Here is a 13,274-nt window from a genome sequence, read left to right as displayed (position 1 = left end):
TTTTTAAGTTCACCAACGGTGTTTATTCTAAAGATAATTTTTTGAATGACAATGATACTGAGGCAAATATGTTCAGCTTCAATCCCACAAATATGATATCCAGTAATTTTTCAAGGGTCTGCGTTAGTTGCATAATAAATAAATAAAAATTCAATAGATTTATAAGTTAAAGGAGAAAAAAACAAATTTTATTTCCTTTTTTAAACTTGAACCTCCACTGAGAATTATTACGAACCGCCACTGGTCAGTAGCGGGTAGAGTACCACAGTAGCGGGGTCCAGTTAGGATCGATACGTTACATCCTCGATGCGTTACGTTGCCGTTTGGATGTCCGGTCCTTTTTTATGTTTCCAAAATTATACAATATGACAGTCACTTGATATAATATTCCATGGCGTAGTAAAATTGTCATTGTAAAATCGTTCATTATTATATAGTGTCGGTACAATAACGAGTCAAATGACCCTAACATTTGTTTAAATACAGGGTTTTCCAATAAGAGGTGTTATTTTGATATTCAATTGTAAAAGATCAATGGTTTCGTTGCTTGTGTAGCACGCAGCACCGTTTTGTTGAAATTAAAAATTGTCCAGATCAATACCATCTAATTCCGGCCATAAAAAATCATTGATCATCTCTTGATAGCGCAATCCATTCACCGTAACTGTTGCTCCAGCCTCATTTTCGAAAAAGTAAGGTCCAATGACTCCGCCTGACCATAAACCGCACCAAACAGTCACACGTTGAAAATAAATAGGCTTTTCAACAATAACTCTTGGATTTTCCCCAGATGCGACAATTTCGCTTTTTGACGTAGCCACCGAGGTGGAAATGGGCCTCATCGCTCAAGATGATTGGCATTTGATTCACTCAAGTGAATTTTAATCATTTCAATGCGTTGTTGAAGCGTGTATCGTTCCATTTTTATTAATGGCGTAGTTTCTACTTGTCGAGTGTCAAAAAATGACAGCTTCAAAAGTAACATCTACCGAAATAGCGGGCTATTCAAAATAATACCTCTTATTGGAAAACCCTGTATTATCTTAGTAAGCTGAAATGGTGCTTGCGTCGTGATGGAGTGACCGTATTCTACGCCTGGGTAGAAACCTATTTGATAACTAGTCAACTTAGCCACGGACCCGTGATATAAAAAAGTTTTCTCTCTTGCAATCTACTACCCACGTTTCGTTGACTATTAGTTTTTTAGTTAAATATTATTATATTATTTGGGTACCCTTAGTCACAATTGTGAGATTATATTTATTTCAGCAATTACATATTTTGAAAATTCCATTGCATCATATTGTGTTACAAAATATGTTTTTTTTAAATACGCACGGAGAACAATCTTGCTTTTGTTAATTTTTTGAGAATCTCTTTTGATTATTGGTTAAAAACGGGATTGCAGGATATATCGGAACTATGTATCCGACAAAACTTAAGCAATAGACAGCTTACTCTAAGGTCAGCAGATCTAGATGTTAGTAATCGTCTAATCGAACTTTCTAGGTCAAATCGAGCAGTTTACTATGATCTTTCTTTTAGTGTAACAGGCCCCTTCTGGAATAGACTTCCCTCAGCTCTTACTAATCTCCAGAATTTGGCTGAAGTTAAACGAGCTTTAAAAACAAAATTATTTAAAAAATCTTATCATTTATAAATTTTAACTTCTTTTCAATATTTTACAATAAGCCATATTCTAAAACTTCCGGTAATTGTTTGGTTTCGGTTGTCTCCTTATTGTACTTTTTTCAAGTGTCTGCTCAGAAAATTCTCATTTCTTAGCACAAACTGCCTCCTGTTTTATGTTATTTTTTAGTTTTAATATTCGTGTTTTGTCCTGTCCTGCTGTTATTGTTATTCTAAGTGTTGTCATCACTGTGTATTTAGTGTTATAATATTAGATCTGTATTGGGTAAGGCACACTGTAGGAATAATTTTAAGAACAATTAATACTGAATTACCATTTTTGTAAAGTTTGTTATACGAGTAGTAAAGCGCACTTGAAGTGAAATGACCCTAAACTGCGCTATATAAATGCCATGTTATTATTATTATTATCTCGCAAAACTAGAAAAGTGATATACAGATATTACTGAAATTTTCATTGTTTGTTCTTATTAGTGCCAGAAGTATTTAGAGAGAGGTTTGAATACTAAAAAAGTCGGAGACGCTCGAGGAATACTTAACGCAATATATTTGCACCGTAATGAGATACGGAGTCGAATAAAATTCGATGTAATGTAGTTTTTTAACAGCAACATTGTGGTATAGAGTAGTGAATGGTGGAATAAGGAGGAGACGCCCTAGAAATACAATAGCAATTGCGAAGCATTGCGAAGTCAACTAGTTATATATTATCATGATGTTGGAACACGTGTTCGTGAAAATTGGAATGTTTTTTGCATTATTAATAGGGCTTGTTAATTTATCGTGAGGGCAAATATCGGTTTCTCTTCTTGCACTCATTAAATTAAGTTAGAAGTATTCCATATTTCTTGCAAAGAAAGAACTTTCAATTTAAAACCACTCGAGCAACGTAGTGCTGTATTTGTCACGAAATTTCAAAAAAGCCGTTGAGTCACGTGTGCTATATCTGGGACCATCCGTTCTCACGTCCTCAAAACCATCAAAACGTGTACTATTTTATTATCAACTATGGTCAGGCATTTAAAATTTGAATAAACAGTTTTGAAAAGAGAGCTTTACCAAGCTTTTTATTTGCACTCAAAAGTTTACCACAATACATCGGTGCATCGAAATTTTTTTTATTTTAACGTCAAGCAGGATATTTCAAAATAAACGTCAAACCTGACAGATTTTGTAACTACCACGACACTGTCGAGACCAGTGGAGGCTCGTGAATTTAGGATGTACTAGAGTGCTTATACGACAAAAATATGGCATTATTGATGTTGTTGTTGCTGAAAACAAATTGATTTTTTTTAAATTTTCGGTATTTTGTATTAAGATTATCAAGAAATCAGCCTAACTGAAATTTTCTGAAAATCTGAGAACCGAATTATCGGAAAAAAATATTGTTTTGGAACAAAAAATATAATGTCGAATTTTTCAAGCTTAGTCCTCTATCACACTCATAAGTCATGAGCCGCTACTGGGCGAGACCCGAGGTGTTAACACTTTCACTTATAAGTTACCTGCCCATAAACTTTTTGTTGTTAAATAATGAAGAGAAAGAATGAATTTTAGATCCTACCAAACAATAATTTTCATTAAGAAGAGGAGTTGTTTACGTAGTAAGTATAACAGATGACATTATTTTATTTATTTCTAAAAAATTTTTCTGATTTGATTATATCTCGTGGCCCAAGGGTTGTGGCGCCAAGTAGAGTGAATATTCTAAAAATAGACCATTTTCAATTGCTTGTTAAAAGAATAAGTTATAACTCCGCAACGGAAAGGGTTATATGAGTTATTCGTTCGTCGTCGTGTAGATGTTGAGGTGAGTAAAATGTTAAAATTGTAGAGTGAAAAATTCGAAGTCAAGTCGAATGTAATTCTTCAATCTGGTCACCTCACTTTAAAATCTACTCCATTTCCACTTGATGAAATAATTAAAATTATTAGACAGCCCTGATTTATTGAGTACAATCACCTTCAACATAACAACTACAACAACAATAACAGGACTGAGTCATTTAGATACTCGCTTGTACCTACCTAGATTGCATGCAGTCGTAAATTGTAGTTGTGTTCACGGAATTTAGTTACAAGAAGGCTATGATAACATATCTCAGTGATAATAACAATTAAGGTTAACATAATACTTTTTGTCTGCATGGGTTTTACATAATTTTAAAAGAATAATTACTTTTGATTGCTGTTTCACTGAATTATTATGTACACATTACCACATGTCTGTAAAAGCCCATACAAGCGTATGTATAATTTGTTTATATAAATAAATAAATAAAATAAATTTCTTCCAGTGACGAACGACAAAGTTGCCACGCAAGGAAGTAACGGTAGAGTAGAGTAGAGATGCTACTCATTCCAATATTTTAAATGTATTTATACGAAATTGTTTGAAATACATCTTAAAAACTAAATGTATTAAAGTTTTCCTCTAAAGTATCTACATGCTGTAATTATAAACGATCTTCGTGTTAGGGTGAGATGGGAAGCTGGGAAGGATCTAATCGAAGCAAAGTTTGTATTTACAGAGATTAATGTGTTGGTTAAGCGACTATTTTCGCATATTAGATTTGATAGTGTGAAATGATGGGATGAAAAGGTCAAACTGATAAAATTAAGTGCTAAAGTTGAGTGATACGTGGTAAATAATAAATTAGTTTTGTTTTACAGATTGCATCCTAATCATAAACATTCAAATTGATGAACCGGCTAATGAAGGAAATTGGAAGAAACCAAGTGCGAGGAGCGCGGGAGGCAGCATGACGTTCTCCTTTTCTATGATTTGCCAATAAATGAATCAGACAGTACATGCAACTTCCATTGTAATATCACTATTCAGTCTCCGAAAATAAAATCTGCTTACTAATTACTAGTCCTTTCTTCGATGGAGCGGAAATTGCTAATGCGTAAAAACAATTGCAAATTGGGTAAACCAATTTTCGGGCTTCATTAAAAAAATTAATATTTTATACAAAATTTAGCTAGACACTTTTACAAATGTGTGTATAATTTACCCACCTCACACATTTTCAACATGGCTACGCCAGGCGGTTCGTTCAAAAACGAACATTCTAATCCTGCGCATTCCAGCGCTGCAAACCTTTAGCATACTTTAGCAAACTTTACTTTTCTGCACAGAGTTTGGTTATTTCAATGCGCGCTCTTCGGCGGTCAATACATTTTCAACCCTCCTGGTGCCAAATATATGTTAACATGGTCTGCTCCAAGCTCGTCGAAATGATTCCCAGGTTTCATGCTAGGGCAATTCCATTAATTTAGAAGCCGTATAAATGTGTATAAATATCAGGTAGAATAATACCGCTGGTATTTAATGCAGCCAACAATATGTTTCTGAGAGAACTTTCCTCATAACGCTAGTAACTAGATAGTATGGGGAATCACTCTTTGATCGCATGTTTGCTCTGGATAAAATAATGCTCACATGAATCTTTCGTATAGCGCCGAAGTTGGCCTAAACGTCATAGTTTAGCCTTGTCTGGGTTCCTTTAGCTTAGTTCCTTGCGGTGAGTGGATTCTACCCTCCCTTTACAACACCCCCATCCATTGAAGAGGCTTCGCACAAAGGATATAATATAGTCGGAATTGATCTAATAACACACCTGTGTATCGGAAACTACATCCATTGCACTAGAAGTCTAACTACGAGCATAGTTTATTTGCTAAAAGACACTTCGTTTTAACAACTTTTATTGTTTAGATAAACCGACATGCTTCGTGAGCAATGCTGACCTCTTCGGGATGAACTTAAAACTAAATTACAAATATAGGCTTAAAGATGAGTGGGAAAAGGATGATGGGGGAGGGGGTGGTGAGGTTTATGGGGTGTAGTTTACAATGGGAACAAATACGAAAGCTTATAAAATAGCTTATGAAACATGTCGGTTCTACCTACACAATAAAAGTGGTTAAAACTAAGATTTTTTTAATTAAAATGTGAGCACTAAATAAGTTTTTTGTACGATTTATTTATTTATTTTGCGAAAACGGTATAAAAATCAATACATTGAAAAAGGGATAAAATTTTTGGTTTATAATAAATGTATGAGGTATTATGTAGAACAGAAAAGGTTACACTTAGGAACAAATTACAGTTAAAAGTTAAAGAATACTTCGCGCTTAAACTTGTTGAAAGATGTGAAAATGTCAACATATCCTGCGAATCAGTTGATTAACAGTCTTCATCATTGTTAAGTTACCTGAGCATAATCAGAAGCCTATGTTAGTGGCCTCGCGTGAAATTATCCGGATCATAGAATTCCATTTCAATCATTGACTGGTATTGACAAGAAACCGTTCAGAAGCTTATAAGCTATATCTCCAGGAATAAATTCCATTGGAAACATCCATGTGTAAATACCGAATGTAGAGGTATCGTAATTTTTTTTTGATAATGCCTACCGCGGACTCATTTACTTTTAATACAAGGTGGGGCAAAAGTAATGTCATGATGTGAATGTGCCATAATAGTTGAAATGGCGTCAAATGTCATTGACATTTATGTTATAGACCGGTAGATAATTAGTTGACAACAAGCAATGGAGCGATACACACCTGAAGAACGTGAAATTATTGTTACTGCTTATTTGACCGATTTCCAGTATGTTATTTTACGCAGTGGGTCAAAAGCAATGGGAATTGGCTGCCATTTTGTTAAAAATGACACAAAATGGCTCCGTTTTTACGGAAAACATATTAGAAGGTTTGCACGAAACGCTCATCCAAATGCTTAGTTGTCCGCGAACATGGTGCATGACAACGAGGAAAGCGACGACAAATTCACGCTGCGTTAAAAGAACAGAATGGAAATTGGTCGAAGAAGCAGTAACAATAATTCCACGTTCTTCAGGTGTGTAATGCTCCATTACTTGTTGTCAACTAATTCTCTATCTGTATACAACAATATAATTATTTAAAAATTATGATGAGTTGTAGGGTACCTACGACACCATTAAAATAAGGTAATTTTAATATTTCCGTGGTACACTATTGCGTTCATTATCAGCTATTTGATTTATCACAACTGTCAATGAAGTCAAACTGAAAACTGAAAATTCACAACGAATCCAAATAAACGCGTGTAATTTTTTTCATAATAAATAGTTGTACATTCATATCGATGTCATATTTATGCGCCCGATGAAGATAACATGGGGAAATGGCCATCCATTGTGACTCATGACAAAAGCTGCAAAATTGGATTTTATCTGCTTCATATTTATTGACCACCAAATATCGCCCAACCATTTTCATTTCCTGGACGGAAAATACATATTACAGTTTTCAACATATTTCAGATGTGCGTATAACATCTTTTATATATAAAAATTAAAGTTTCTTTGTTTGTTCCCTATAAACTCCAAAACTACTGGACCGATTTTGCTGAAAATTTCAAAATTTGTTTTTATTAGTACCAGGAGTGTTTCTAGAGTAGTTTGGATGGTAGGAGAAGTCGGGGACGCCCAAAAAAGATTACAAGAAAATATAATGTAATTTTTGATGGTAACAATATGGTATATAGCAGTAATTAATACAAAAGGTCGGAAAAACGCATTATTTTTGGACTGGAATGAGTTACGTTGGCGAATTAAAGACGAATAATGTAGTTTTTTTAACAGTTTTAACAGTTACAATGTGGATTTCATGATGCTACACGATATCAATGGAAGGCACGTGGAAGACATGTATCAAATAATTATTTGAGCTAAATTGATAGGAAGATATGGCACGATCAAGTGAAACAATACTTGGAAAAAAGTAAACTTTTTCAAGTGTTTACAATATATATTTTGACCTGTCGGTGGCCCAGTTGACATCGCGTTTGGGTCCCACCCAGGCGTAGTGTGTTCAATTCCTCCATCACAACACAAGCAACATTTTCAGCTTCCTGTGGTGGTAGTAGGAGATTTTCAAATATTGTCAGGTTGTTCGTTTAAACAAAGCTGCTGACTGTAGGCCGAACGCAACATCAGATGAGAGTAGAGATGGCAGGAGTTCCACTAAAGAACACCAAGGAGTTTGTCTAACTCGGGAGCAAAATAACATGTGACGGTCGGTCTAAGAGCGAGGTCGACAGCCGTATACATCAGGCTAGGCTTGCATTCAATAAAAGGTCGAAAATAATAGAATCGAATAATATAGACCTAAAACTGAGAATACTCCTCATCAAGACCTATGTATGGAGTATCTTGATGTACGGCTGCGAAACATGGTGCCTATCCGAAAGAGATAAACGGAGACTAGAGGCTTTTGAGATGTGGTCCTATAGAAGACAAATGAGGAGGTTCTCCAAAGAATCGAAGGAAGAAGGCACCTGCTCAGGACCTTGTCCGAAAGGCGTGCAAGATGGATTGGCCATGTTATACGACAAGAAGGTCTCTTGCACGTCATAATGGAGGGTATGACCGAGGGGACCAACTCTAGGGGACGCCCACGCCGAGAGTACCTGGAGGACCTGCTGGTGGACGTGCGCTGCTCATCATATGCAGAAGTCAAAAGAGCCGCACAAGACAGGGAAGAATGGAAGAGGAGATTAGATGAAATTGCTGCAAACCAATCCCAGGATTGAAACCAGAGAGAGAGATTCGTAACCCGGGAATGTTTTTCTTTCCTTTTAAAAAAAATATTATTTTTTCTAAATAAATTAAACTTTTGAACTTAATATTACAATTCAAGTTTTACATAGCTTCTGTTTTCCATTTACACTAATCTTCCATTAAAAGCATTTTGATTGTGGATGGAGGAGGAGTGTAAATTTGCGAAAATAATGCATTATTTGGTGAAATAATTAACATATTTTAAATTTAATATTAATGTTACATTAAGGTTATGGTTACAAAGTAAAAAATAACTGTTGTATTTGGAAAGAAGAAAAAAAATATTATGGAGGATAGATAGAGTATTGTAGGTTTATTTCTCAGATTTACAAGTGAAACTAGGATATAAAATTTAGTACATATTTAAAATACACGCAGTTTTTTCATTAGAATTCACAACCCCAAAACCTTATTCCAAACCATTAATAACCCCGAGCAACGCCGGTTGCACGTGTCAGCTAGTTTATAATATATTTGGTGAAAATTTCACCACAATTTATTTTTGAAGCCTGTAGGAGCAAGAGGTAATCTTTAATCTCAAAGTTATCTGAAATGTGTTATCTTATAGGCCTCCAGAGGCGAATACGTCTTAATTCCTAAAATATTACACGTCTCTAGGGAGGGACATTATGAAGGGACTGCTAAAGAGGACTTTGCCTCTTATTCTGCTCCTATTCTGCTCTTATTCCACCCTAATACGGGTCTTATCGCGTTCATTTCTCTCTCGTAGACGAAAAACATCTCATTCATTTGTATTTTTTTTATTTTGTTGAAGAAATGTAAACACACACTTTTATTTTTACACCTCAATTATTATTGAATAAAGCGCCGCTTTTCACAGGAATAAAAAGAGAAAATAATAATACAGGTATTGATTATAATAAATGAATGAATTAAAACGTGTTTTCAGACATATTTTTTTAAATTATTATTTATTCAGCTTTTTGTTTATATTACGGAAACATTTCATTGTTTGTAATATTATATTTTTGTTTAATGCGAACACCGCACAATTTCTCCCAACAGTCTGGAGCCAGTGAGATTATGGCATCATTAATTTGGTATGTTGTGAGGCTGAAGTTAATGGGGAGCGGAATGAGATATGGAACTGGGGGGCGTTTATTCCGATCAGGTCACCAAATACGAGTAAAGCCATTTCAACCCTGAATTGTGGTCGTACAGAGTAAGCCTTATAGTATCAGATTGCTGCATATGAGAAAAACAGAATCACAAAGCAGCTCAATGTATAAAGGAGTAAAAATGTTTGATGAGATGTCTGAAAGTTTGAAGAATGATTGCTCCAGACTGGAAGTTACTCTAAGTGTGGTGAACGTATGTCTGTCGGTATGAAAGAGACAGGCATATCTGAGTGAGACAGCATGACCGAGACGTATAAAAAGGCTTGTCTGTTGTAACTCGTCCTCTTTTTAATAACAACTCTAATACTGTCCATTTGTACAATACTTATAGCACCCTAAATAAAACCAAATAGTACGTAGTACCTAAAATGCATTTTATTAATAAGTAATCTGGGTGATCGGCACGGAAGATCACTACAGTTGGCTGAGCCTAAAAAGGAAGCTGAACAGCCGTTAAATTCTTCCTGGAGGAAGAACCACAGTAGGCGCAGCTGAATGAACCATAATTTGGTTATAATCCCACCGAGCACCGCGGAAGGGATTATTGTCGCAAGAGAAAAATTTGGGGGCAGCTTCACGGACAGTAGCGGACATTGAAGGAGTATCAAGGCAAGGAACTGGCAAGGAGATTCAAGGCGCTGAGCTCAAGGAATCAGCAGAAATGAGGGAGTGGGTTTACTCAGGTTTTGTCACCTTAGGGACGGGCTGGAGACGTTCGTGCTACAGTTCGAGCAGTTGATCCTTGTCAATGATGAGAAATTTAAATAAAAATTAAAATCCCACCTACACACAGACACGATCATATCTATCTCCCTGATAGGATAATGTAGGGTTATCTGATTTCAGTTTAAATTAACACGTCATATAAGTATTTATTGAAATTCAATTGATCTCTTTTCTAATTTGATTGACGTTCCTCATATTGGCCTTTTCGTTGTATAAATCTCGTAGTCCTGCTTTGAAAAGTTACTAGTTTTTTTTAGGATTATTTTATTGTTGTAGTTACAGTAATCTAAATATGGCGCAAGAGTAGTTTTAAAAATTAGCTCTGTAATGTTTATAATTAACTCAGTTTTTATTTTAAGAAAGTTAACTTTTCTTGATATCCGTTTTAGCACATATTAAAAATTTTCTGAGAAAGTTACTTTTGAATATAATATTCCACCTAGGTATGTCATTAAATTTTAGGTAAGCGGAATGACGAAATTTCTTAAATTAGCTTAATATACTATACGCACAGAGAAAAATTTATAAAGGATCTCTTCAAATAATTGGTAATCCAGTTACAAACAGGATTGCAGGCCTTCGTGTGACATTTGAAATCGGGCCACTAATAATAAAATTCCTATATAGATGGCGAATTCCTGTGTAAATTTCCGCTTGCCACCACGATGCCGGAACACGTATCCGAACACGTGTTTCGAGAAAAGCGATTCTGTATTCGAAATGTACTGAAATTTTATCCGGAGACCTGTTAATTAATTCGTCAAAGGTCTACAATCCCGTTTTTAACTGGATTACCAATAATTTTAAGAGATTCTTAATATATTAGCAGTACTCATTTAATCCGTGCAGAATGCGATTAAGTAAAGTACCTATACAGGATGTTAAGGGACGTGCTTGACTTATTTTAATCAGTGATTCCTGACATTATTTTGAGAAAAAAAAAGTTAACGAAATTTTCGTCTCCGGTGAATTTTTTTCTACAAAATATAGATAATCAGTAGGAATTTGGCGGTTACTAATTCAACAATTAGAAAAAAAACATAAAAAGTCACCGGAGACCAAAATTCCGTTTTCATTTTTTATACAAAATAATGTCGGGAATCACTGGTTAAATCAAGTCCAGTAGGTCCCTTAACACCCTGTATAAGGCCCTATACTAGTTCACTGACCTAAATGTTCCCCTCTGACCCCCACCATACCAAAGAAGAAGAAGAATTAGAGTAGCGTTCAACTACAATATTTAAAATATGTTTTGATATTTGTTGGCAAATTTTAATTTACAAAATTTAAAGATAAACCAGTAAATCATTAATTTGGAAACATGACGAATTCATTCCATTTTTTAAGACACTTTGTTTATTATCCCTAAGGTTTGAAAGCCTCGATGCATACTTCCTAATGCCAAGTATTTTCTATATTCCCAAAGGCTTGAGAGCCTTCATACAAACTTCCTAATGCGAAGTATTTTCTATATATCCGAAGGCTTGAGATCCTTGATGCATACTTCTTAATGCGAGGTATTATCTATATTCCCAAATGTTTGAGAGCCTCGATGCATACTTCCTAATGCGAAGTGTTTTCACGCAAAGTTTTCTCTATGGCTGAATATTAACCACATTGTAAATTAAAATTTTAGTAGAAATCATATCCACAGCGGAACGGGAGAGGCGGAAATGTTAATGGAAAGTAATCACCAATTTCACAAATTTATTATTCTTGCATTAAACTTCCACGAGATTCATCCCCAAAGTATCGAACTCATCCCCATCCGATGGTACTTAACCCCTTTCAAAAACACACCTTCAAATTAATAAAATAAACATCTAAAATCAGTACCTTAAAATGGGGTGACTTTGATCCATTTTCAACATTGATAATCGGTAAAATTATTCATATATATTACGTGTTTAAACTAACGAAATATATGTAAAAGAATAGTATGTGTAATTAGAGAGTCAACTTTTTTAAAATCATATTGATTTTTTGTGGTGACTTTTACCTTTGGTAGTAGGTGACATTCATATAATAAAAAAAATTAAAAGCTTATTACAATCATACGCCAATCAAAAAAAAAATCGCATGTTACCTGTTATATTTATTGATAAATACTGATATACCTAATTTACTCTTCTCAGTCTGTAAATATCTAAAAAAACAGATTCACAATTCAACTATGAATATTAAATGGCCTTCAGATATGCAGTATTGTTACACTCGCAAGATCGAAAGATACATTCCTGTGCCTTTATCACATTAAGACACGTTCATCGATTGTTTGAAAGGGAGATATGTAAATACAAACATCAGAGGGAATTTCACGTAATTAATGTTTCGGCATAACAAATGAATAGACTGCACATCTTGATACAGGAATGCCCTAGTGAGATGTGCAGAGTATGTTTTTTATGTTAAAAACTGTTTTTTTGAATAAATAAATAAATAGATAGGTGACCGGATAAATCATCACAATGATAATTCATCACATCTTTAATACGTCATGGAAAGTGATGAAACAATAACTTTTTTACTTAATTTTAGTAAGCGGACAACTAGAATTAGCTCTACATTGAACTTTGTGGCGTTACATACTAAAACTTCTTTTGGTCAAAGAAATTATTTATATCAGGCACCACTTATGTTTAATATTCTTCCAAATCATATTAAGTCTACCAATTCCTTAGTTAAATTTAAAAATTTAATTAAGGTTTATGTATTGACAGACGATTGTCTTAATATTTTTTCATTCTTGTCCTTACTTAAATAATAAGATTTTATGTAAGTCCCATTTGCTAAAAACTGAATGTCACCCTATCTGTCTTTATTATCTACTTTGCTTCTTCTTTTGAATAATGATTAATGATTAGTTATGGTTCAAATATTGTTACAATATACCTACTGTCAAATTACCCATCTGGTAACACATCTAATACTCATTTTTTTCTTTAATTTTGAAATATTTTGTGTTTGTATGTAGAATTACTTTATGTTTGTGATACTCTTATGTTTGCTTCACTCATATGTAAATTGTTAACCTCGATACAGGCTTAGTCCTAGTGAGGTTGATTTTTATGAGAAAAAAAAGTGTTTTATGTATGGTGAGATGCAATAAATAAATAAATAAAAATTAACTGGGTTAAGT

Source organism: Hesperophylax consimilis, chromosome 24 (genome assembly GCF_061612785.1).
Source record: "Hesperophylax consimilis isolate HC1 chromosome 24, BYU_Hcon_1.0, whole genome shotgun sequence".
NCBI lineage: Eukaryota > Metazoa > Arthropoda > Insecta > Trichoptera > Limnephilidae > Hesperophylax > Hesperophylax consimilis.
Note: the sequence above shows the minus strand (reverse complement) of the source record.